Here is a 26459-nt window from a genome sequence, read left to right as displayed (position 1 = left end):
TTGTATCCTATATGACCTTTCATCATGGTGACTAGAAACAGATTTATTCTGGGTTTTATAGGATCATTTTACAGGAAGTTCAAAGACTTTATAGTCTGTCTTCCACAAAGTGTCTTTAGATGATTACTTCATAAAGGTGAAAAGAAGTGAAATAGAAAGTTTAAATTATAGCTCTATAGAATAAGCAGTAGAAAAAGTGATTGTTAACACTACTTCTATAGAATGTCAGACCTAATAGAATACAATTTGCATTAAAAAAAAATCACTGTGGCTACAACATGAAAAATGTATTAAAGCTGGGGTGGGGGTCAGTAGGGGGAAGTATGAGTATAGGGAGACATGTTGCAAGGCTAATACATTTGTCTGGGTTAGAAAGTGATGTTAGAGGAGAGAGTACTTCTCGAATTGAGATTTAGGAAGCAGAAATCATTGAGCAGGGTGATGGCTTGGATATGAATACTCTTGTGCCAGTTTTGTCAAACTGGATAGGTGGATGGTGCCAAATCCTGAGATAGGAAACATTTGAGCCTTGGTGTTAGGAACCGTATTGTGAATCATGTTTTCTTGTTTCTGTTAATTGCTCCAATAATAAAGGCAAATTGTGGCCCAGCTCCAAAAAGTATTTAAGACTTGAAGGCATGCATTTTGTGTACTGACCTCATTCCTGGTCCATTTGCCTTTGCAAATTTTGTTTTCTCTTTCCTTCATTTTTCTTATTTATTTTAAATGTGCATTCTGGTTTTTTTTTCTGAGTTATTTAGATTCTTGTAAGCCACCTTAATCATTTTGGAATAGCATATGGCATAAAAGAAATAATAGATACAAATTCAATTTCAAATTTTTAATGAATTCATTGAATTTTCAATAAAAGGTAGCAGGTAAAATAGAATACTTATTAGAATATTAGCTAAACTGCAAAATGAAAGTACTAACTCAAAATACTTATCAGACAATTGTAGGCACTTCCACCACTATCCCCACTGTGTGTCTATTATTAATAAATACTTATTCGAATTAGATTGCTATTGCAGTATTATTAGGGATGTCCAACACATATTTAGTTTTGAAAATAGATAATGAGCACTTAATATATGCCATGGACTCTCTGGCCACTGGAAATTTAAGAGTTAACAGATTATGTTTTTATTCTTTTGATGTTTAACACCCATAGAAAAACATTGGAAGGGCATCCTTCAATTAGTGATAGTAATCACTATAGTGGCAGCAGCAGCAACAACAGCATCTTTCTATCATGACATACATTGATGAAATTTGAAGAACTATGTAGGATAAGCTATATTTACTAAGAGAGCAATTGAGATGGTTACTCCATAAATAGGAACAAATGTAGAACAAATGCAGATTAAGTGATTTTTTGCCCAGAAAAATACTGTGGAACTGGAGAAGCAAGTGATTTAGATGAATTGTCATAAAGAAAATTTATTGAATGCTTCCACCGTGTTCTAGGAAAATGGTCAGCGTGCAACATGTTTCAGGAAGGCAGTTGTCACTGAGTATAGAAATGTTCATTTCTACATGCGGAAACAACCGAGAAAAAAGTGTCCTGCCTTGAGAAATATTAGCCTTTTAATAATATGAGATAAAATAAGCTGATTATTTTTTCAGAATAAATTAAGTCAAATTTAAATATTGGAAGAAAATTGCCATATTTTGAGGTTTTGTTTCCTGATACTGGCTTTGTTACTATTAATATCTTTCAAATTTTCTCTGAGCTATATACTATCATTAAAATTTTACACCTTTAGAAGTCAATAATTATAGTCACAATTAACATTTTATACCTATCTAGGATGCATTATAGTGCTAGGCATGTATATATATGCATATTTCACTCAAAAACTCATTTGCAAATAAATTGAGTTGAATTTTTAATTGAAAAATTAATTAAAAGAAAATAAAGATGAGAATTGATCTAGTTTGGAAAAAATTTCCATTTATATTAAGTCCACTTTATTAAGATTACTAAACTATTTCAAAAGTTTTTCTTCAAAATTCTTTAAGGAATGATTAGGATCAGATTCCTCATAAAATTTGGAGTTTTTCCCTCCAATTTAGATACTTGAAAGTTGATAGTGGCAACCTTCTCGATTAGTGCTTTATTTGAAACAAAGTGATTCAATGAATTAAACATTTTTATTATTTGATGTAGAATTGGATTAATGGTTAGAATGCCTATTTTTTCTAGTTCAAATCTTCCTCTTAATAAGGCATTTTAAATGAGACTCCTGATAATAAAGATTTAGATATTTAAGAGGCTAAGTTTTGATATCCACTAAATCAACCTGAAAGGTGATCTTACTAATAGCTGCCCCAAAATTTAACCAGTCTTATGATAATAAATTTAAATTTTCATAAATAAATAATTATTACATGTGGTATACTTTATTTATTTATTTTCCAACTTTGTTGATAAATACAATTTTATACATTTAAAGAGTAAAAAGTGATATCAAATATAAATTATATACATAATTATATAAATCAAATATATATTATACATCTATACAGATATATTATGGAATAATTACTAAGATCAAGATAATTGACATATTCATCACCTCACATAGTTAACTCTCTTTTTATGAGAATGCTTCAGATCAATTCTCAGTAACTTTCAAGTATACATACTGTATTAACTATTGTGTCCATTCTATACAGTAGATATTCTGAATTTATTCCTACTATAATTGAAAGATTGTACCTTTTGACCTACACCTCTCTATTTCCCAGTCCCCCCAGACCCTAAAAATCATCATACCATTTTCTATATCTACAAAATCAACATTTTTTTTTAGATTCCAAATATAGACAATACCATACAGCATTTGTCTCTGTCTAGCTTATTTCACTTAGCATAAAACCCTTTAAGCTTGTCCATATTGGCACAAAAGACAGAATTTTCTTCTTTTTTATGGCTAAATAATCCACCACATTTTATTTTTTCATTCATCTGTTGAAGGACAACTAAGTTCATATCTTGGCTATTGTGAATAAAGCTGCAATGAACACTATCTCAAGATAGTGATTTCATTTTCTTAAATATATACAAAGAATTGATATTTATGGATAAAATAGTATTTCTATTTTTAATTTTTTGAGAAATTGCCAAACTGTTTTCCATAATAGCTGTACTGATTTACATTCCTAACAACAGTGTATAAGAGTTTCTTTCTCCACATTCTAGACGACATTTATTATCTCTTGTCTTTTTTATAATAGCCATCTTAATAGGTGAGAGGAGATATCTTGTTGTGGTTATGATTTGTATTTCCCTTATGATTAAGGATGTTGAGCACCTTTACATGTACCTTTTGGCTATTTATGTTCTTTGGAAAAAATGTCTATTCTGGTCCTTTGCCCATTTTTAAAAATTAATTTCTTTTTTGTTATTGACCTCTATGAGTTCTTTATGTATTTATGATAAAACCTCTTATCAGATATATAATTGCAAACATTTTCTCCCATTCTGTAGGTTGCCTTTTCAAGTTATTGATTGCTTCCTTTGTTGTACATAAGCTTTTTAGTTTGATGCAGTCCCATTTGTTTATATTAGTTTTTATTGCCTATGCTTTTTGTGTCTTATTCAAGAAATCATTGCCAAGACCAATGACAAGGGGCAACTTCCCTAAGTTCTCATCTATGAGTCTTACAGTGTCAGGTCTTTGATCCATTTCAAGTTAATTTTGTGAGTGGTGTAAGATATGGGTTTAACTTCGTGCTTTTTAATGTGGATCTCCAGTTTGCTCAGCACCATTTATTGAAGAGACTGTTCATTTCATATTATGTGTTCTTGGCATCTTTACCCAAAATAAGTTGACCATATATGTGTGGGTTTATATCTGCGCTCTCCATTCTATTCCTTTGGCCTATGTGTCTGTTTTTATGTGAACACAATAAAGTTTTAATGGCTATAAATTAATAATAATGGTTTGAAATCAGGAAGTGTGATGCCTTCAAATTTGTTTTCCTACCTCAAAATTGCTTTGACTATTTGAGGTCTTTTAAGGTTTCATACAAATTTTAGAATAGCTTTTCTTTTCCTATTTTTAAAAATGGCATTTTGGTGGGGATTGCATTGAACTTGTATATCATTTTGAGTAGTATGGACATTTTCACCATATTAATTCTTCCAATCTAAGAGCATAAGGTATCTTTCCATTTATTTGTGTCTTCTTCAAGTTCTTTAATCAATGTCTTATAGTTTTTAGTGTACAGGTCTTTCACTTCTTTGGTCAAATTTATTCCTAAATATTTTATTGTTTTCATTGATATTATAAATGAAATTTCATTGATATTATAAATGATATTATAAAAGAAATTTCTTAATTTCTTTTTCAGATAATTCATTGTTAGTGTACAGGAACACAACTGATTTTTGTATGTAGACTTTGTATCTTGCAGTGTTACTGAAGTCATTTATTAGTTTCAACATTTTTTTTGATAGAATCTTTAGAGTTTCTTATATGTAAGATCATGTCACTTGCCAACAGAGATAATTTTATTTTTTCTTTACAATTTTTGTGCCTTTTATTTAATTTTTTTATTCCTGGATTGCTATGGCTAAGACTTCAGTACTATGTTCAATAGAACTGGTGAGAGTGGGCATCCTTGCCTTCTTCCTGATCTTAGAGAAAAGTCTTTTGACTTTTCACTGTTGAGTTTTATACTAACTAGGGGCTTATCACATATGGCCTTTATTATTTTGAGGTACATTTCCTCTATACCCAATGTGTTGAACATTTTTATTATGAAAGAATGTTGTATTTTGTCAAATGCTTTTTCTGTATTTATTGAGATAATCATATGATTTTTATCCTTTACACTATTAATATGTATCACATTAATTAATTTGTATATATTTATCCATCCTGCACTACAAGGTTGAATCCCATTTGATCATGGTGAATGTTTCTTTTAATGTACTCTTAAATTTGGTTTCTTAGTATTTTGTTGAGGATTTCTGCATCTATGTTTATCAGGAATATTGTCCTGTAAGTTTCTTTTCTTGTAATGTCCTTATTTGGTTTTGCTTTCAGGGTAATGCTAGCCTCATAAAATGAAAGAGCTCTGAAAGCAAAAATAGACAACAGTGCAATAATAGTAGGGGAGTCCAATATCCCACTCTCAACAATGGATAGACCATTCAGACAGAAAATCAATAAGGAAATAATGGATCTGAACTACAAGTTAGAGCAAATGAACCTAACTGACATATACAGAACATTCCATCCAGTAGCAGCAGAATATACATTTTTCTCAAGTGCACGTGGATTAATCATTCTTCATGATAGATCTAGATCACAAAAGAAGTCTTAACAAATTTAAAAAGGCTGAAATTATATCAATTATCTTTTTCAACAACAATGGGCTTAAACTAGAAATCAATAATAAGAGGCAGACTGGAAAATTCACAGATATGTGGGAATTAACACATTTCTGAATGATCTGTGGGTCAGAGAAGAAAACAAAAAGGAAATTGAAAAAATAAACCTTGAGACAAATAACAATGGAAACACACTACACCAAAACTTATGAGATGAAGCAAAAACGGTTTTATGAAGGAAGTTTATAATGACAAAAGCTTTTGTTAAGAAAAAAGAAATATCTCAAATAAACAATCTATCCTTATATCTCAAGGAACTAAAAAAGGAAAAACAAACTAGGCCCAAAGTAGGCAGAAGGAAGTAAATAATAAAGATTAGTGCAGATATAAATGAAATAGAGACCAGAAAGGCAATAGAGAAGACCAACAAAACTAAGTTGGTTTTTGAAAAGATAAACAAAATTGATAAACCTTAGCTAGACTAAGAAAAATGATAGATGACTCAAATTATAGATAAATGAGGAGATATTACAAGTGATACCACAGAAATACAAAGGATCATAATAGACTACTATGAACAATTATATGCCAACAAATTAGATAACTTAGAAGAAATGGATAAGTTCTTGGAAACATAGAACTTACTAAGACTGTATCATGAAGTAATAGAAAATCTGAACAGACCAATAATGAGCAAGGAGGTTGAATCAGTAACCAAAAACCTCCACCCAAGTAGAAAAACCCAGTACCAACTGGCTTCACAGGTAAGTTCTACCAAACATTCAAACATTTAAAGAAAAATACCAACCCTTCTCAAACTTTTCCAAAAAATTGAAGAGAAAGAAATATTTCCAAACTTATTTTATTTTAAAAATAAAGTAATGTACTTTATTTAAATACCTATTTACATTTAGGATAATGAAAAGCATCATTTATATAATAAAATTGTCACTCACTAATAGTAAACCAAAATATATTTATGTCATTCTAAAATCTTGTTCCTATTATTCATGTCTTACTTTACAATTATTAGCCTAATTTAATTTATTAGAAAATGTAATTTATAAATTTATCATATGTTGTTAACAGACACTATAGCGATTTTGGTATCTGTTATATGATGTATATGTAAGGCAGTGTTAGAGTCTGATTATAATGAAGGCATATGATTTCATTAAGTTGCAAAGAATTATTTGACTATTCCAATAAGTCAATCAAAATATTTATTAGGAGTCTACTATAATTAGTTCTTAGAATACTATAATCCATTTCCTGATAGTACTATTTCATTTTAGAAACTCATTCAGGAAACATTAGTACATGAATTATGAAAGATCAACATCTTCCATATCATCAGCATAATAAAAATGAGATCAATTAATCATATATAAAACAATCCTTTTGAGAAATAGTTTCTCTGCACCAAATATTTACAAATTCTAGGACAAGAAATTAAAATATATAACCTATATAGATAATAAAACCATATTGTCCCAATAACATATATACATAATTAACACAAGTACATGCAAATATATACATAAGTGTTTCATTTCACTAATAATAAAAGAAATGAAAATTCAACTCACAATATTGTTTTTATACTCATAAAATTAGCATATTTTTTAAATTTAATATTCAATACTGGTTATTTCATGATGAGATAAACGTATCACAAGAGAAAATATAACCAGTATAACTTTCTAAATTAGTCAATAAGTTATCTGTTGTGTGATTCCTATTCTCTTTTATAGTAGATAAATAATCTAAGTCAATGCAAATTATATGTGAAAATGCTTTTCTGTTTTGTAATAAAAAAATTGGAAAAAGTCACCCAACTGTTTAATGGTTAGAGAAATTATTATATGTTAATTCATGTCAATATTATGAAGTCTTTGAAATTATATTTATGAAAATTCTTAAAGATAAAAAAGTAATTATGATATAATATTAAGGTTTTTTTTTTTTAAAGAGAATTGAAGATTAGATCACAAATAAAAATAAAGTGCATAAGAAAAAGGAGACAGAAAATAAAGGTATCAAAGTGGTATTTATTTTTTTCTGAGCCTTTAAATTTTTGTTTTGCAACATTTTAACATGAAGATTACCAACCAGAGGGGAAAACCACAATATAAACAGATACTTTATACCATGTTTGTACTTGATGCCAAGCCTCCATTAAGAACAAGGTAATTTCTAAATTTAATCTAAAGATTAAATTATTTTCCTAGTCTAAACTATTTAGCACAGTTTCTTAAACTAATGTAATGGCTTTGTGTAAAGAAAAGGAATTGAATATGTGCAAAAGGAAACCTCTATGCATAAGTTAACTTGTAAATAAATTCTTAGGATTATAACTTGCTAACAGATTGGAGGGCATCTGCTAAAAGTCTTGAAAATGACCTGCCAGACAAGGAATTATCTCAATTTATTCAACAGTTTTCAGTAAGAAATTGTCTGATTTGGGCTGACCAGTTTAAGATTTTAGACAGAAAGTTCTCTCTTGAGGGTACTCTCCATTTTCTCTTATCAAGAAAGAAAATTTTGATTTACAATTTCTTTTCCTGAGATACCTTACGTATTGAAAAGTATTCTACTAGAAAGTATGCTAAACCTCAGAAATACATAGAGAAAAATTAAATTACATAGTACTATTCTTTAAGGTGCCAGTAGTATTAGAGAGGATACAGATGTAAAAAGTTACAAAATACAACACAGTATGATGTACACAACATCGGATGCATGTGTAATACAAGGACAGAAAAGAGGAAAAGTAATTAAGTGTGTTGGGAGGCTATTACAAGGGAACTTTTTAGAAGAGATGACCTGTAAATTGAATTTTAAAAGAAAATCGAAAATTTTTCAGAGGGTGAGGGATGTGAATGGCTTTCTCTGACTACAAAACTGATGTTTATAGACATGTTTAATATGCAGAACTTGCAAAACTGAAAGAGAATTCTCCTAGACAGTGTCATTCCATACAAATGCCTACTGGTCATTAAAGAGTAATGACAAATAAGAAGTTATATAAAGTTGCCTGGGGAGCCAATTTTTTATATTAAGAAATGTGTAGAACTATAGATCAAATCCAAACTCAAAAAATAATTTTGTTTTCTGTCCCTCTGAAAATGACACTTTTCAGCAGTAGGTCAGAAGAAATATTTTCTTCATTTACTTGATTAGACAACATGGAGTATTTAATGTCATAGACAATATCGGGGGCATGTAAGGTCATGTGAATTTATAGTATTGTATTCAAGAATATTATAATTAATTAAAAACAAAAATAGTATTTTTATCAGAAATATTCACTATTTTATACTTTTCAACTAATAATAGACTCCAGCCATAAAGGAACATATTGAAGGAGACCCAATAGGGGTGAATTTATGCCAAAATTTTCATTTCTTAAAACATTTCTAGATTTTATTCCAAGTTGTCCTTTTTAAAAAAAAAAAGATGTTAAACTAATCGAAGACTTTATAGTAATTTTAACAATGTTTTCTTGCATTGTTCTACTATGAAAATTTGTTATCACCTTTACATTTCAAATTGTTAACATCATGATATTGTACATATTATTTTATAATTTAAATACTGTATATGAAATCATTTCAATTTTCTATATAATATTTACATGTCAGTTTCATTTATATGCATAAAATTACTTATGTAAATATATTTTAAATATTTTCAAAATTTAATATAGGCTTCTGAATTGAGTTTGTCTGATTTTCCCTTATTTTTCTTCCTGAAAAAAAGTTTATAAAAATAAGGGCAGAATGTCAAATGTAATATTACATTAGATTATGTAGCAGTCTGTCCTTTACTAAAAGCAGGTAGAATATCCACTAATTAAAGTACAGATGGCTTTTCAGCTAGCATGGTAGGTCCTAATAGAAGGGTGATAAGATTAGAGTTTTTGGCTCACAATGGTGATACCTGTTTCCTAGCACCAACCTACTAGTTATGCAGGAGCAGGATAAAATCAAGGAGATGAATGTATGTTAGAAAGTCCCAGGAACCAAAATTTAATGCTGGAAGGAACTTCCAAGTTGAAAATCTTGTTTCAGAATTTTAGGTCAGAGGCTGAAAAATCATATAAAGAAAAACTTGAAGTTTCTGAGGCTGGAGCAATTTCTGCCCATTCTGTCCTGGAAGAACAAGTGAATGAAATGGTTAAATCCAAGGTAATAGGAGGAAATAAATGCTAAAGGAGAATTTGATGCAAATTCTTGAGGCAAAATTCTTCTCTTTGCCAAGATGATCAGGAAATTTACAAGTCTTAAATAAATAAGCATTCCCTATTTCTCGCCTCAAGTCCTTTGCTCCTCTTCCCTATGGAATATAATTCAAAGCTTTATTGACTCCTCCCAAAGGTCTTGGTTAATTCTTATGAATGATGATAGCACAAAGAAAGTTGTCTATCTGAGTTTAATATTTTTTCTCTTGACCTTCTCCACTCAACACTAATTTAGTTAGCAAAAATTGTCACATGCTTAGCTTGGTCTGGATTTTCTGAACAAGAAAAGAAGCTATATAAAACTTTGGCTTTTCCTTTCAAAGTATTTAGTAGAATTTAAATATAATTCAGAGCTTTAAAATAACTAAACAATAACAGAACAGATGTCTAAATAAAAGAATAAATGATTAATGAAAATAGGTGAAGTAGAAAAGAAAAATATATGTACATATTTATGATACTTTAAGATATGAAAACATATGGATCTTGAGATTATCATGCTAAGTGAAATGTTAGATGGAAAACACTGAGAACCATCTGATTTCACTTATTAGTGGGATAAAAACTGAAAGCAACAAATGAATAAGATGAACAAAAACTCATAGACACAGACAAAAGTTTAGTGGTTACCGAGGGAAAGAGGGGAGAGGGGAGGTAGGTAGATAAGGGTAAAGGGGGACAAATATATCGTGATGGAAGGAGATTCAACTTTATGTGGTGAACACACAATGCAATATACAGATGATGTATTATTGAATTGTACACTTGAGACCTATATAATTTTATTAACCAATATCACCTTGCTAAATTTAATAATTAATCAATTAAAAATTTTAAAAAGATATGAAAACAACTTAGATAACACAAAATTTGTGGATATAGTAGCAGTGGAAAATCTTAGATTTGACTACATACAAATTTAATACTAAATAAACTTAAGAAAAACATTTATTATAGAATATTAGAAATAAACATGAATTTCAAGGAATTAGTTCTTTAGTACATAAAACATATTAAAACCCCAAAGAAAAATTCCAATTTAGAGTTAAAAACAAGAAGAAAAGACGAAGGACTTGTATGGGTAATTTCCATAAGGGAAATTTTTAAAAAAATACATCAAAAATCTACATTACTAATAAGCAAAGAAATAAAAATGAAACCTATATGATGTCATTATTTGACTACTCCATTAGCAAAATATGCAAAATAAGGACACAAAGCTCATAAATTGCAAGAGTAGATGGAGAAATAAGCCTTCTGGGAAGTGATTTGGCAATGGCTATCAAATGTCTAAATAATGTTATTACTCTTTGATGTGGTAACACTGTCAGAATCTGTACTAAGAATAATTATAGATTAGGGAAACATCTTTGTACTAGGATAATAATTATCTTCTTAAAAATTAATCAAAATTAGAAAACTTTATCTTGTCTGATAGTATTTTAAAAAAAGAATTGAACTATAATACATGAGCCCAATTCAGTGTTATGCAGTTATTAAGATTATGTTTTAAAAACTATGCAATAGCATGATATAATACTTAGAATAAAGGTTATGTGCAAAAACAAGATGCCCAAACAGTTTTAAGTATTGGATTCAAGATCCAAATTGGATAAAAGTATATATGTTTATTTATAAATAAAGGAATGTGAAAAAAAGGAATATGGAAGAAACACATGGGATCATTAGTAGTGGTTGTATCTCTATGGTGAGATTATAGAAGTTTTTTTTTGTTTTTGTTTTTGTTTTTACTATATACATATTTCAAGTTAAAAAAAACAATTCATAGTAGGTATTGTTAATTTTTAAAATTTTGGCACATATTTTAATTTTTATTTTTAGAAGAGTTTACAAGGAAATTACAAAAGTAGTATAGAAAGTTCCTGTATGTCCTACACACGGTTTCCCCTATTACTAGTGGCTTACATTAGTATGATACATTTGATAGAATTAATGAACTGATATTGATATGTTATTATTAACTAAGTCTGTAAATTATTCAACTATCATTAATTTTTTCCTAGTGTACTTTTCTGTTCCAGGATACCACATTAGCTTGAACATTCATTGTTTTTTAAGCAATTCTTAGCTGTGACAGTTTCTTAAATTTTCTTTGTTTTTTATGACCTTTTTAGGAGTACTGGGCAGGTATTTTGTAGAATGGTCTCAACTGAGATTTCCTTATTTTTATTGTATTGGACAAGAGTTATGAGTTTTGGGAGGAAGGCCATAGAGATAAAATGCCATTTTCATCACATTATATCAGGGATACATACTATCAACATGACTTGTATCTGTTGATGTTGACCTTGAGCACCTGTGTGAGACAGTGTTTGCCAGGTTTCTCTACTGTAAAATTACTTCTCCCATCCTCACCTTTTCATTGTATTCTTTGGAAAGAAGTCTCTATGCACAGCCCACTCTAAAGGAGTGAGGAATTATTTTCCACCTTTTAAAAAATTTATTTTATTTTAGAGTTTGTAAAACAATCCCCCTAATTGCTCCCTCCCTCCTCTGACTCTCCAACAAGCCAACATGTTAATGTTAACTATATTCCCTATGCTGTGCTCTTCATCCTTGTGACCATCCTTCAGCTACAAATGTGTACTTCTTTAACCCTTCACCCCATTCTCCCAGCTCCGCGTACCCCTCTCCCCTCTGTCCATCACCAAATTGTCCACTATATTTGTGAATTTGTTTTTGATTAGTTTGTTCTTTTTATTCCTTAGATTCTGCATGTAAGTGAAACCATATTGTGTTTATCTTTCTGTGTCTGACTTAAAAACCTTCTAGGTCCATCAAAGCAATATCTTTTTCTATCCCCTTCTTTTTAGTTTGTGTGCGTCTTTTAATCCGGAGTGAGTCTCTTATAGACAATATTTAGGGGTCTCGTTTTCCTTTCCATTCATCCACTCTATCTTTTAGTTAGAGCACTTAATTCTTTTCTTTTTGAGGTACTTAATGATAGGAATTTGTTGTTAGCATTCTTTATTCCTGTTTTTGATACTTTTTTTTTTTCCTTAAAGAAGTCTCTCAAACATTTCCTGTAATATTGGCTTGGTGATGATAAATTTCTTTAGTTTATTTTTGTCTGGGAAGTTCTTTATCCATCCTTCAACTCTAAATGATAGCTTTGCTGGATAAAATATTCTTGGTTGTAGATCCTGGGTCTTCAACACATCGAATATTTTTTGCCAAGACCTTAGGGGCAAAGCTTCTAAGATTCCCAGTCTTATTAGTGTGAATTTGTGAAGTAAGTGTCCAGTGGCACAGTTCCGAGAGGGGTTCAAGCCAAACTTAGCTCAAGCCTCTGCCTCTCTAGGGCCACCTGTTAAGATTCAGCAAGCAATTCACATGCTGTGTTAATAGTTGCCTCAAAAGGCCACACCAGAAACTGAGGCCAGCTGCCTCCAGTGTGAGTCTAGGTGATGCTCAGCAAGGAACATCTGACTCACTGAGGACACATCTGATGTGGCTTCGGTGGGGCCACAAGTTGGGGAAGATGGGGTTTCAGGGAATCCTCTGGGCGGAACAACTTCTGTTATCCAGTTTGATGACATCATGGCTGTGGTGGCTCTGTGTCCCCGTACTGGGAGTGGGGAGGGCTCAACAGGGAATAATGGATATTGCTGGTACTTCTGTACAGAGCTAGTCTCACCTTGGCCCTCACTCTGACAATGTCTCCCTGTAAGTCCCTGGTGCTCCCTGCATGCAGCCAAATTGGCACTGGTGCTCAGAGTGAGCAGGTCCATCACTGTGAAAATCAGCTTGTGGACATGGCCCTTTTAAGAGGCGTCTACTGCTGCCACTGCAACAGCCTCCATCTCACTCAGCTGCTTGAGACTGGGCAGCCCTGCGTCCTCACCTGATTTACCTTCTGCCGTTGCAGAGTGATTTCTTGTATTTCTCCCTAGTTGTATGGCTTGTTCATCTAGATCCCAGGTGATTTTTCCTTGCTGCTTGCTCCTTGTTTTCATCACAACTTTGATTTGGTCACCAGAGGGATGAACAGAGCTTCTATCATCTGTGCCATTTCCCCCCCTCTCATTTTCCACTTTTTTGAGGACTAAGTATGTACATAAAGTATTTGGAACTCTTTTGCATGGGGAATCTGTGTCTTCATGTGTTAGTTTTTAAATACAAAATAAAATAAAATGTAATATTAATTTGGTATTGAAATAATATAACATGAAAAAATTTGCTATAAAATTTTCTTCATGTTTTATTAAGATTTTTAAAGTAAACTATACTTGCAAGTACAGAGATTTGCTAGAATTTCCTTTTGTTTCCTGAGAAGAATAAAAAGAAAAAACTGTAATATTTAAAAAAATTTTAAATACTAAATAAAACATATCTGGAAAAGAAATAATTTTTCATTTTTATTTAGCTTCCTTGAATTTCCCTTATGATATCAAAGTCTTGCAATCAAAATAAATACTAGATTTCAAAAAAGACATGTGCATAATAGTTGAAAAAATTATTTGTAATAAAATGGATAGTTAAGAGCTAATTTTGATCTATATTATAGTTGATGGAACTTAACACTTTTTTCTATACCATATTTTTCAATAAATAAAAAGTTTGGTGACTTATGATATACCCAAACAGAAATGAAATTATGCTATTAAAGATTTTATTAACTCTAGATTATATATAATGAATTAAAAATTATCTTATTATTTGTAAGAAAATTCAATTAAAATTGAGAACACATTTTAAAATGTTGTTTTAGATATATAGCATATACCTCACCTTAGTAAGCCCATCCCCAAGTGGTGAAAATTTTATTTTTATACTATCACCAATTCGCAAATAGGAATCAATGTCGATACAAATTTAATATATAGATCAAATCTGTATACATTTTAGTGGATCTAAACAAATGATAATCTAATTGTTGAAAGTCCCATTATTATCATTAGCTTTTTATTGATCTGTGAATATTTTGCCATTTATTAAAATATCTTGTCTCTGATTGCTTATTTGCTAGACTGGACCCAATCTGCGTGGGTTGAAATTTCAGCCTTCCTCCTCACTGTGTGATCAAGGGCAGATTACTTAAATACGTCTGGCTTTGTATTCATTTATAACATGAATAGCAGTATCTCTGTCAAAGACTTACAGTTGGAATATATCCAAAGGAATGAGAATTTCTGTCATATAGAAAACATTCAATAACTGTTAGGTAGTTATTTAAGATTATGATTATTCTTGCTATTACATAATAACCTGCAGTCCAAGGTGGTAGATAGCAGAATGAAGAAAAGATTTCTTCAGAAAAACAGTGCAATTAAGTGTATTTTATTACAATTGTGCATAGTTTTATAAATATACATATATACATGTATATATCAAATATAGAGTTTCTGTAATACAATATTCTAATGTTAAAAAAGTATTGAAATCAAACTCTGAATATTTGTATCAGTGATTCCAAAGACCTCACTGGCAATATTTAGCACACTTGAATGACCTTCTGTCATAAATATGATGTATTTTAAAGACAGTATAAACTTTCAATCCTGATATTTCATATCCATATATATTTAATATACTCATCTAGACATTTATTCATGCCAGTAGTGTTTGGAAAATTAAATAGTAATCCTCAAATTTATTCAAAGTAGTTACATTTTTATAAAGCAGACAATCAAAGAGCTATTTTAACCAATGATTAAGAATATTATAATATATTTTCTAAAATATTCTGTCATATTTATTCACTGGTAATCTTTCTTTTATTGTTATAGAGATTTTACCTTTTCACATTTCCTTTGATTAAATGGGAAAAGAAGATTGGTTGCTATTCATAAATCATTTTCAAATCACTGAAATCTCATGAGTTCCTCTTTATTTAAAGTTCATTCAGGAGAGAAAATATTCAAGTAGAAAAGACAGACATTAAGAAATTTTTATCTGTATCTGTATTATCTATCTACCTATTGTTATCTATTATCATCTACCTATGTAAATAGATCTATATTTACCTACTACATTATTTCGGGTAGAGAAAACATAAATAAGAAAAATAGAATGATGAGAGAATATCATTTTAATGTAATATCATTTGCTTAAACCATTTTTTCCAAATTTGGTGTCAGTATCTATCTTTATAAATACACTTATAATATCTTTGAACATTTATTTTGTTTCAGCCACTGTCCTATATGATGGATGCATGTTTATGAATAATACAGACAAGACACCTCTCACAAGTGTCATAAAGCTCGGTTAAAGAATAGTAAATATTATATAGATGCAGAAAACATAATAGTAAAAGATCATGTAGTCTTATGAGAATGTTTTAAAAAATTATATTAAAAAATACTTGGACTGATAAAAAAATTGCTCCCCCCAATTAATTTAAAGATTGCATATCTAGGGTCAAAAGGACAAACGGCATAACACTTTTCTAATCCTTACTTAGGGATCTATAGATTAAAACAATTCCGTATTTAGCTGCATCTTAATTGTATTTCATGTGGAGAAACATTTCATCTAGTCATTCAAAGAATTTGTAATAGACTATGGTTAAAATGACAACAAGTGATAATCTAAACTTCTGAAAATTCTTGTGACTATATACTCCTAGTAGCTTCTAAAATTAATTAAAACTAAAACATATGGGAAGTTTTTAAATTTTACTTCCAACTTACCTATCCCATTTTATTTCTTACCTTTATGTTCCTTTTGGTTCTCTACAGGAAAATCAGTTCTGCCCTTTGGGTACGACATCCTTGGATGTAGCCCTGTGTGGTGTTCCAGCTTGGTAAGAAGATGGCCATTGAGCATGCCAGTTCCAGGGCCTCTGGGAGGGGCCCTGCTGTAGGCCAAGTTCAGCTCCAGCCTGTGCCCTACCCAGGCCCACCTTATAAGAGTCATCAAGCAATCTGCAGATGGTTGCCACCCATGCTGGTCTTAGAGGTGCCTCAAGAGGCCAAGCCAGGAACCAAGGGTGGCTGCTGCTAGTGCCAGGCTTGGGGCTGCTCAGCAAAAGGTATAGAGAATGCTGAGGCCAGATGCTGTTTGGGGGGATTTTGTGAATCTTTGAGAAATTTTAGGAAAGTCTGCAGCTAGAACCAAACTCTGCAGTTGTCTTGAAAAATCATTGGAGGTGGCTTGGGTGGGTCTAAAAGTTGGTGGGGTGGGGTCTCACTAAGGTAGAGAAACCAGTGTTAGCCAGGTTGATGAAGACTCAGATATGGTAGCCACCTGTATCTGTAGGCTGGGAGCAAAGAAACAATGGCTTCTGCCTGTACTTTTGTTTGGTTGAATGCTGCCCCTCCAGCTCTCACCCCAAAGTCAGTTCCTTCTTGTCTGCCCCTGGTGCTTTCTGAGCAGCTGCCCTAGCTCTGGAGCTCAGAGGGAGTGAGTCTGTCAGCGGGTAAGTCTGTTCGTAGGACCCTTAAGAGGAAGGTCTAAGATTTCAGCTGCCCTCTGTCTCACTCAGCCACAATCTCCACTGGTTTTCACAGCAAGAAATTATGGAAACATCTCTTCCTGGCACTGAAACCCTGGGCTGGGGAGCCTGGCATAGGGCCAAGACCCCTTGCCCCTCCAAGGAGACTTTTGCAGGCAAGATATCCTTCCTGATTCTCAGCCACCACAGGTGGATATGGGAACTAGCCTGTTCTACATCCATGTCCCTCCTACCAGTCTTGAGGTAGCCTCTTCTGTATGTTCCCAGTTGAGGGACTTCTGTTCAGATAGACTTCAGGCGACTCCAAATGATATTTTTTCTGTAGTTTAGTTGTAATTTTGATCTGGTTTAAATCATTCATTTTCAAATGATTGCAGTAGATGTTAAAATGAAAATTTTCTATAGGTGCTAAGTTTCTCACCTTGGTCATTTTTTGATTCAGTTAAAGGAGCTGGTCCATCAATGGAGAAAATAAAAATTTTACCATAAAACATTTTTATTTGAGGAAGCAATTTACTGTTGAGTATATATTTTCCCTATAAATATTTCTTTTATTTTCTCTGAGAGATTAAGTTAACTTTTCCAAGACTGAGGCTCTACATGCTGTCCTACTACAAAAGGAGTTAGCCTTTTGTTTAGTAGGACTGTTTATGAGCTAAAATCATCTCCATTAGAACTGACTACAAGTGCTTAAGATAATCAGTCCTAATAGAATGATAAGGTGGTGGGTCAGGGCTTGAAAACACCTGTTCACCATGTTACACACCTTCATCCAGAAGATTTGGAACCCAGTCTCTAATTATACTACCAAGAGGGGTGGAGGTACCTCTGACTAAGAATGCTGAAGTGGCAAATAAACCAAGATCTCACTAATATGCTTTATTATACAGCAACAAATGTGCGATGGATGTTAGTCCCTAACCCTTGTCAGAAGAGGACCTGGTACTTCTCTAACCATAGATTTTATTAATTCTATACTCCAAATGCAAGGGCCCATCTTCCAGAATCCCACATCCAGCTTGGCTAGATCTCATTTCATTACTTCAGAGTAAAATGGGCAACAAAGGAACTCTGTACCTGCTACTTCTCCTGCTTTATAAACTTTCCCCAGCAAATACTGTTCTGAAACTAGCATATGTACTACCTGCTGTGTGTCATTCAACCTGAGATATTTGTCAGACTCATAAACACAAAATTTGTTCTTATTCTCACTGTTGAATTGGAATCTAGTAAATACAATAAGCAAAGAGATGTTACAAATGCCTGTATGTTCATCCAATTGTATATAAAAAGTTCACAATACATGTTTTTTTTCTAATGCTTATTTTTCACACCTTTAGCAATGTTTTCTATGAGATTTCTGACATTCTTAGCTGAGAAAGGAAAGTATTATGTTTCAGTCTATTCTTTCAGTCATTTTTATTGCAGCAGGAAAAATAAGTATTTCTTTAATGGTGTATGGCTTTTTACTTTTGCTATTAAGTAACAAACCTTAAAAAAAGGTTTCTAAACATTTATTAAGTGATTTGAAACTTTATAAAACACAGGAGTGAGTAGGACTTGACTTTAAGCATGGAAGAAAAAAATGTCGGTATTTGTCTCATTCTGGGTTCTATTTACTTACTGATAATATTTGAACAAATAAATATTTGGGGCACAATATCCCCAATGGACATTGCTAATGATAGAATTGAATTCTTATTTCACACAAATATGATGAGGTCTTGGAATGCCTGTAATGTGTATACCATCCTTTCTTAGAGCAGAGCTCATTCTTTTCATTCTGGGTTGTGCTAGATCTTACTCTCATTAAAGGTGAATCCTGAAGAGAATCAATATGTCTTATGAGGATAATGCCCAGGTAAATTCGTTGCCAAATTTTGATGTAAGGGAAGATTAATCACTACAGAGTAAGGCAGGTTTGCTTCTGCTGGCAAGATAGTACAAGGAGATTTATAGAGTTCAAATATTTTAGAGTCATCTGTGTCTACCAAATATCCCTATGTGAAACCTCAAGGCCTCACTCATTCCTAACCAATGTTTTTAACATAAGTCACCTGGCCGGATGGTATACTGCATGGTGGTGCAATCTCTAAATTTAATGTCAGATTTTGATCTGATCTTCAGTCAAACAGGTGATGATTGTAGAAGTCTCAAGGATCAGTACAAATGGCCAGCACAATTTCCTTCCCAAAATTGAGTAATATTCCACACAACTGGCTCAGTGCCATATTTTCATTATAAAGAACACTACTGATTGTAATTTTTGACACTTTATGTAGAACTTTGGGGTTTGAAGAGCATTGGTAATTTAACTATAATTGTAACAATTATTGGTATTGCCTTACATAATGTTTTTAAATTAAAAGGGGGGTTCGCCTATATTATCTTACCTAATCCTCATAAATGTTCAATGTTAAATGAGGTAAATACTGGTATTCCATTTTATAGATGAGAGAATTTTGGCTCAAGGAGGTTTATATTCTCATCCAAGATCATATAGCCAGTCTCTAGGCACTAATTGTAGCCTCTAGTTCCAAATCTTTGCTTTCTCACATTATTTTATAGTTGCTCAATTGTTTTTAAATCAGGATCAAACAATACTTCCACATTGTGGGAAATATATTCATTTGCATCCCTGGAAATGCTGCTTCACTGACTAGGGTGATTATTCCAAATAAATAGTTGCAGAGAAGGTAAGTGTATATATTTTTTTGACTACACAAATGATTGATATAAAAATTATGCATTTTGTTGCTGCAGCATTATGTAGTGTTGTGTCCCAAAATAGATTATGCAAGACATCAATGACTCAGCTTTCTCCTGATTTATGTACTTTTTTTGTAGGTCAAGTACTTTTTTAGTAGATGCATATGCATTTTTATATTTCATTTATCTATGATTTTGTGTCTTAAATAACATTCCAATTTGTGTTCTGAGCATTTTAGAACTGATGTGCCATGAAATTGTGAAATAATTACTATTTGATTTAAGAGATTGTTTAAATAGATGAATTATAACTTATTTTGTTAAAAAGCCATATAAACAAGAAATCTCTTATTTTATGTATTTGGATTTTTAACAATTAACAAAGCACTAATATCTGATTTTATTTTATTTTTTAAATAAACTTTCCTTCACAATCTTTTTAGATTCAGAGAAAGCCTTTTGGTGCAGCATTAGTCATTATATTTAAGTATGCTAATTAGCTTACCTAATTTGTTGACAGATTTACCTCTTAGGAAATTACTTATTTATCTGGCTAGTAGTTTTGTAAACATTACATAAAAGTAAATAATACTTAAAAGATTGATTAATACATAATTTTAAAAATACACATACATATATCTGAAGCCTAATTTTAAAGTATTTCTATCTTAGTAGAACTAGGTTATTTTAGTAATTATTTTCCCTTTTCATGTATGTTCTATTTCATACATTTTTCTTAAGTTTCCAGAAAAGGATGCTACACACACAAGGCAGTGAGAAGAAAAAGAGATAGAAGTGAACCATGACAAACTTTCTCTAAGAGTTTTATGACTCTCAGCAGTGTCTCTTCCAGTTCCCTACATTGTAACAGAAGATAAAATTTTGTGAAAAATTTGTGCTGGTCATCCAAGTTTTCTCTCAAGCTATGGGGATCCAAAAGTTATTAAAAAATGAAAGGAAATAATTTGATCTTCTTCACCTGCTTTTCCAGAAAATCTCAAGTCCAAAAAACTATCAATTCTTAACACATTGGAAGCTTCCCTAAAATCAACCCTTTACCTGGATGCTCTAAATCTGCCCTCCGTATTTCTTTGCTCAAGATCAATTCCTTGCTTTGCCAAATGGATTAATTACTTCTCTGGTTCAATTTTCAAAAGCTCAGCTTTTTCGCTCTTAATGAATTTCAATAAAACATGAATAATTCTTATATTTAGGAAAGAGGAGGTGCATATTTTTAAATATCTTCACTAGAAAATTTAAAATGGAGATGCAGGTAAGCCTGATCATCTTTGGGGTAAAATATTTTATGTTACGTCACCAGTTATATAAATTTATATTCAAAGATTGTTTGGCTCAGGAAAGTGTGTCACTTATGAAAGGAAAGTTCACTGTTTGAGATAAAGCAAATGCTGTTATTCATGGGCAGTTTCTCTCATGGTAGCTTATTACTAGGCCACTGTGCTGCGCCTTTAGAGCTGACCTTGCTTTTAATCTCTTCTACAGAAACTTCCTTGGCGGTTTTATTTCTTTACTATGAAATTCACCATTTCCGATTGCTACACTTAAATTAATTTTAGCATTGCAGGAAAAGAAACATTTGATCAAATCTTTCCCTTATACACAATTGTCACAATGTTACTGAAATTTTTGAGATCACTGTACATATCAGAGTTCTAAAATTAACTTCAGAAAATTAGAAGTGGGAAATACCCTGTCTTGGCTTCCAGTTCACAACCCTCCTCAGTGCTGCTCTAGTTTCTATTCACGCTCTTGTTTCTTTATTCACTTTGAATAAAAAGAATAATTTTAATCACACAATTTAGATTAGTTACTGTGTAAGATCAATTAATTACCTCAATAGTAGATATTAAGGTATTCCCTCAAGAAAAAATTGAACACTGCATCTTTTCTGGGTAGAAGAAAACAATAACCCTGTATTATATCATATTTTGATGTGAAATATCATAACAGTGGCATGCCTTAATAGTTAATTTTCAAGTTTTCTTTTTATCTATTAGAATGTTATTATAGGAAATAATTTTATCAAAGTCCCAATTTACAAATTTTTATATCCTCAAATGCAAATAATTTAAAAAATTTTAATTTAATTTTATAAAATATCTTTGACATTAATTATTTTATTTTGGATATATTCTTATGATTAAATACTGCTGTTTGAAGATAGCCTGTTTTAAGTTACTGTCAACTTTCTTTTTTTAATGACACAGAAGTCTGCTGTTATCATGATGTCATTTTGATAAAACCAGATTAATTTGGCGATTGAAGGAATGGTGATATCTGCTGGTTTCTTCTGCCAATGTTCCTTCTTCATCTATCTTCTCTGCTGATTGTGCTCCCATGAGTAAAAATCTAATCTTAGACAATAACAACAACAAACAGTTTTATTTTCCCCTCCAGCATATGTGCTGTAGATGAAAACTTCCCTTTAAGGCACAAGGTTTCTACAAATTTAAAACATAACGTAAAATATAGAACCTAGTTCTAATAAATGTCATAGAACCATATCATATGTTTACACCTGTATTCAGAGGCTATCTTCAAATCAGCCCATGTCAGAAATAAATAGTATGCTCTTTCTCTGATTAAGTATAAAATGTAATCAAGCACAATCATTCTGCAGCAGGCTCTAGATCCTGTAGGGATTGACTTAAGTGAGTCTCTTGCTATCCTGGGTGGAAGTCTAGAATGCAGCAAGTATAAAAGACTGGGAGAGTTGTTTGTTCAATGGGTGTAAAGTCACAGTTATATAAGAAGAATAAGTTCTAGAGACCTGCTGTACAACACAGTGCCTATGTTTAACAATTAAATGTTGGGCACTTAAAAACAAGAGGGTAAATCTTACAATAAGGAGAAGGCCAGGCCACAAAAGAACTCTTTTGAAGATGATAGATGTGTTTATTACACTGAGATGATAGTATTATGGATATATGTGTATATCCAAACTCATCAAAATATATACTTACATGTGTATATTTTTTGCATATTAATTATACAATGATAATCACTATAACATATAAATGTATCAAATTAACATGTTGTACACATTAACTTTATACAATATTATACATGAGATATATTTCAATAAATAAAAAAACTTTAAATAAAAAACAGTGATAAAGTAAACCTAAATAAAGCTGAAAATAAAAAAAAGGATTGGAAAGCAATTTAGTAACTAGAGCAACATTTTCCAAAGTATATTCTACAAAATCCCAATTCTGGAGCTTATTAATAAGTTTTGGAGAAAGTTTTCATGTTTACATCAAATTGAGGAAATTGTGTTTAAATTGTTACTTAAACACCTGTTAAGATTTTTCTACATGGCAGGAGTTTTCTTCTAATTTTCAGTATCCTACTGTATATAGATTGATTTGAATTGCATTTGACCTTGGGGTGCACCTCTCCTACATTGCTCTTATTTTTATGAAGTATTTCTTAATATTAGTATTCTAGGACACACTCATTCAGAGAAACATTTTCTATCATATCGATTGATGGATGCAACCCATTGGAGCATCCAAGGGGAACATCTTCATATTGCAGATGCCACATGTGACCCAGGTGGCTTGATTCCACTCAAAGTCACTCTCCCCTTTTTTCCTGAGTGAGACAGTAATAGATCACATTTACCAGACTTCCTTTAGAGCTAGGTGTGGTGATGTAACATTTTTTGACCATGGAATGTAAATGGATTTGGTAGGAACTCTTCTAATTAAGAGCCTTAAGGCATTGTCTCCAGTCAGCTGGAAAATGGCCTGTGTCTGTGACTTTGATTTGCAGACAAACAAAGGCCCTAAAAATGCGGCAAAACAACATGGTGAAAAGAATCTGGGTCCCTGAATGTGCTGATTAGGTTGGATCACTCACCTTGGAAAAGATGTATGAAAGAGAATTCAATTTTATGTTCCTTAGGCCACTATATTAATGAGTCTTTGTTTCAGCAGCTTTGCTTTTCATCTGAATGAGTTCACCAAATAATAACTACTATCTAGCATTTATTGAGCATTTACTGCATATAAGGCAGAACTGTCATATTGCACAATTGCATTCTGAGAGATCTATATGTATTAGACTATTTAATCTTCACAGTAACAGTTTGAAGTAGGTATCATTATTATCTCCTATCTACAGTAAAGTAACCTAGGCACATGGAGTTTAAGTAATTTGTCTGATGTCATGCAGAGAGGAAGCAGCACAGGTGGGATTTAAACTGCCTTTCTGGCTCACAATCTAAATATCTCTATCTCTGTACTACACTGCCATTCAGTTGGAACACTCGAATGGAAAGATAATAATCTCATGTTTTAGGGAGCATTTATACATCAATAGCTGCTCTGTCCCGAGTTGATCTGCTATTTCCTATAACTCTGTGTCTATAAAACAAATCATAAAATTATAAATATTTAAATTTATCAATAAATTCACAAACATATCGATCACTTAACATTTCATTCAGCATTTTAATACTGGTTTATAAAGTTTCCAGGTAATTCAAATGTGAAATTATATAGAGTTAGCAATGCAAAGGAAATAGTGATGATTGATTTTTGACTGAGCAAAATTAAAATGTATCCCTAGAAGTTAAAATAATGCCCAAATAATAGAACTAACCAAATGATTATTAATAGAGATATATTATGCTTAGATCTAAAAAGAAAACCTTCCCAACATAGCAAATTAAAGGAGAAAATGTCATAATATTCAGGCAAAACTCAAGTGGCCTAAGGTGACCACCAAATTAAATAATGGGTTAAAATCAAATAAATTTGAGTTTGAATATTAAGAATACAACATCAAAATAATAGTGATAATAGTTACAGTGATTAGAACTTATAAGATGTCTGAGTTAAGATCACAGGGCTATATTTACAAAAATAAAACTTATTGAAATAAAGTATACACAGAAAAACATGACAAATAATAGATAGAGCTGAATGAATTTTCATAAGATGAACACACTCTTGTAGCCAACAATTAGTTGCTATGTCCTGGGGTTGATCTGTTGCTGTAGTCACCTGACGGCTCAGCTAAGGCTGCATAATCTAAGATGACAGCACTGACCTGTCTGATGGTTAGTGTTATTTGTCAGCTGGGCCTCTCTATGTGGTTTCTCATCTTCAAAGGGTCTGGCTTGGGATTTTCGCTAGAACTCCTTTGACATGACTTCGATTGCATTTTATTTGGCAATACCAATCACAAGTCCAGCTTGATTTGAGGGGATGGATGGAGAAATAGGTAATATGGTCTTGGCTCCTTTTGAGAGGAGGAGAGCAAAGTCGCTTAATGAGAGGTGAGCACAGGGATGGAAAGTATTATTGTGAGCATTTTAAAAAATCAATCAGCGATTTTATAATTTATTATCTGAATCAGGACACTTCTGAGAATGAAAGGGTCACTAATTGGAAGTAATGCCAGTAGACAGATCAGGACCGTTCCAGGAAAACTGAGATGTATGCGTTTTCTATTCATTGGCCATTTGAAAATTTTCTTTTGTGAAGTGTTTAATATTTTGTTCTTCTTTCTAGTAATGATCTTGTTTTTAAACAATTTATTTGGATGAGTTTTAAAATTTATCTTCTGGATAAGATTTCTAGTTTCATAAATGGCAAGTATCTTTTCCCAATCTGTGGCTTTCATTTTTATTTTTACTTTGTCTTTCTTAATATTGTTATTTACTTTACTTTATTGATATTAATGTTGCTCAATTTATAAAATTTTCCCTTCATGTTTAGTATTTTCTATGTCCTGCTTAGAAAATATGTACATGGCTTACAGAACTGAGTATTTTTTTTTCTATTTTATTTTCTAAAGAATTTATCCACTAACATTTAGATTTGCAATCCACCTAGAATGGACTATTCAGTATAGTGTGAAATATCAGAAAAGATTAATTTTTTTCAACATGAATAGCAAATCAACCCAGCAAAATTTCTTGAAAAGATCGACCATTAACCATGCTCAGAATTGACATCTTTGCCATATATATAATATTTATATGGATACATCCCTATTAGTGTTTGTTTCTAGATTCCGTTCTGTTTTGTTGGTGTATTTGTATAGCCTGTACCAATTCTAATTCTTGTAGTTTTATAAGTTTTGACATTCAATATTGCAAGTCCTCTATTTTTTTCTACTTCAAGAATTTTTTGGCTATTCTTGGACTTTACATTTTCCAAATAAATTTTGAAATTATCTTATCAGTTTCCACACATACCATACATACAAGTTGAATGGGATTTTGATTATGACTGTATTGAATTGAGATGCATTTGGGAGGATATTTTTATAATATTGTTTGCTCCAACTAATAAACATGGTATTCTGCAAGCAGTTCACTGATTTTTTAAAAAATAATATATTTATTTCACCATCTGTTGGGTCACCTTATGTTATATTTCTTCTTAGATACTTGCTTTTTTTAGTGCTATAAGTGTTAATACCATTTAAAATATATTAGTGAACAGAATTGAGAGTCCAGAAGTAAACCTATATTTATATGGGCAGATGATTCTTGACAAAGAAAACCCAAAACATATAGTGGGGAAAGTAAAGGCTCATCAATAAATGGTGCTGGGAAAACTGGAAAGCCACCTGAAAAGAAAATGAAACTAGACGGTTGTCTATCACCACACATCAAAATTAACTCAAAATGGATTAAGGACCTGCATATAAGACCTGAAGCAATAAAATGCATAGAAGAAAACATAGGAACTAAACTCAAGGAC

The 26459-nt window shown here is 31.6% G+C and overlaps 1 pseudogene; it reads left to right on the top strand.

The window, feature by feature from the left end:
* The first annotated feature begins 6033 nt into the window (after nt 1-6033).
* Nucleotides 6034-26459, top strand: part of LOC102896417 — a 31916-nt pseudogene continuing 11490 nt past the window's right edge.

Source organism: Pteropus alecto, unplaced genomic scaffold (assembly GCF_000325575.1).
Source record: "Pteropus alecto unplaced genomic scaffold, ASM32557v1 scaffold12, whole genome shotgun sequence".
Lineage (NCBI taxonomy): Eukaryota > Metazoa > Chordata > Mammalia > Chiroptera > Pteropodidae > Pteropus > Pteropus alecto.
This window is presented reverse-complemented; position numbering and strand designations above follow the sequence as displayed.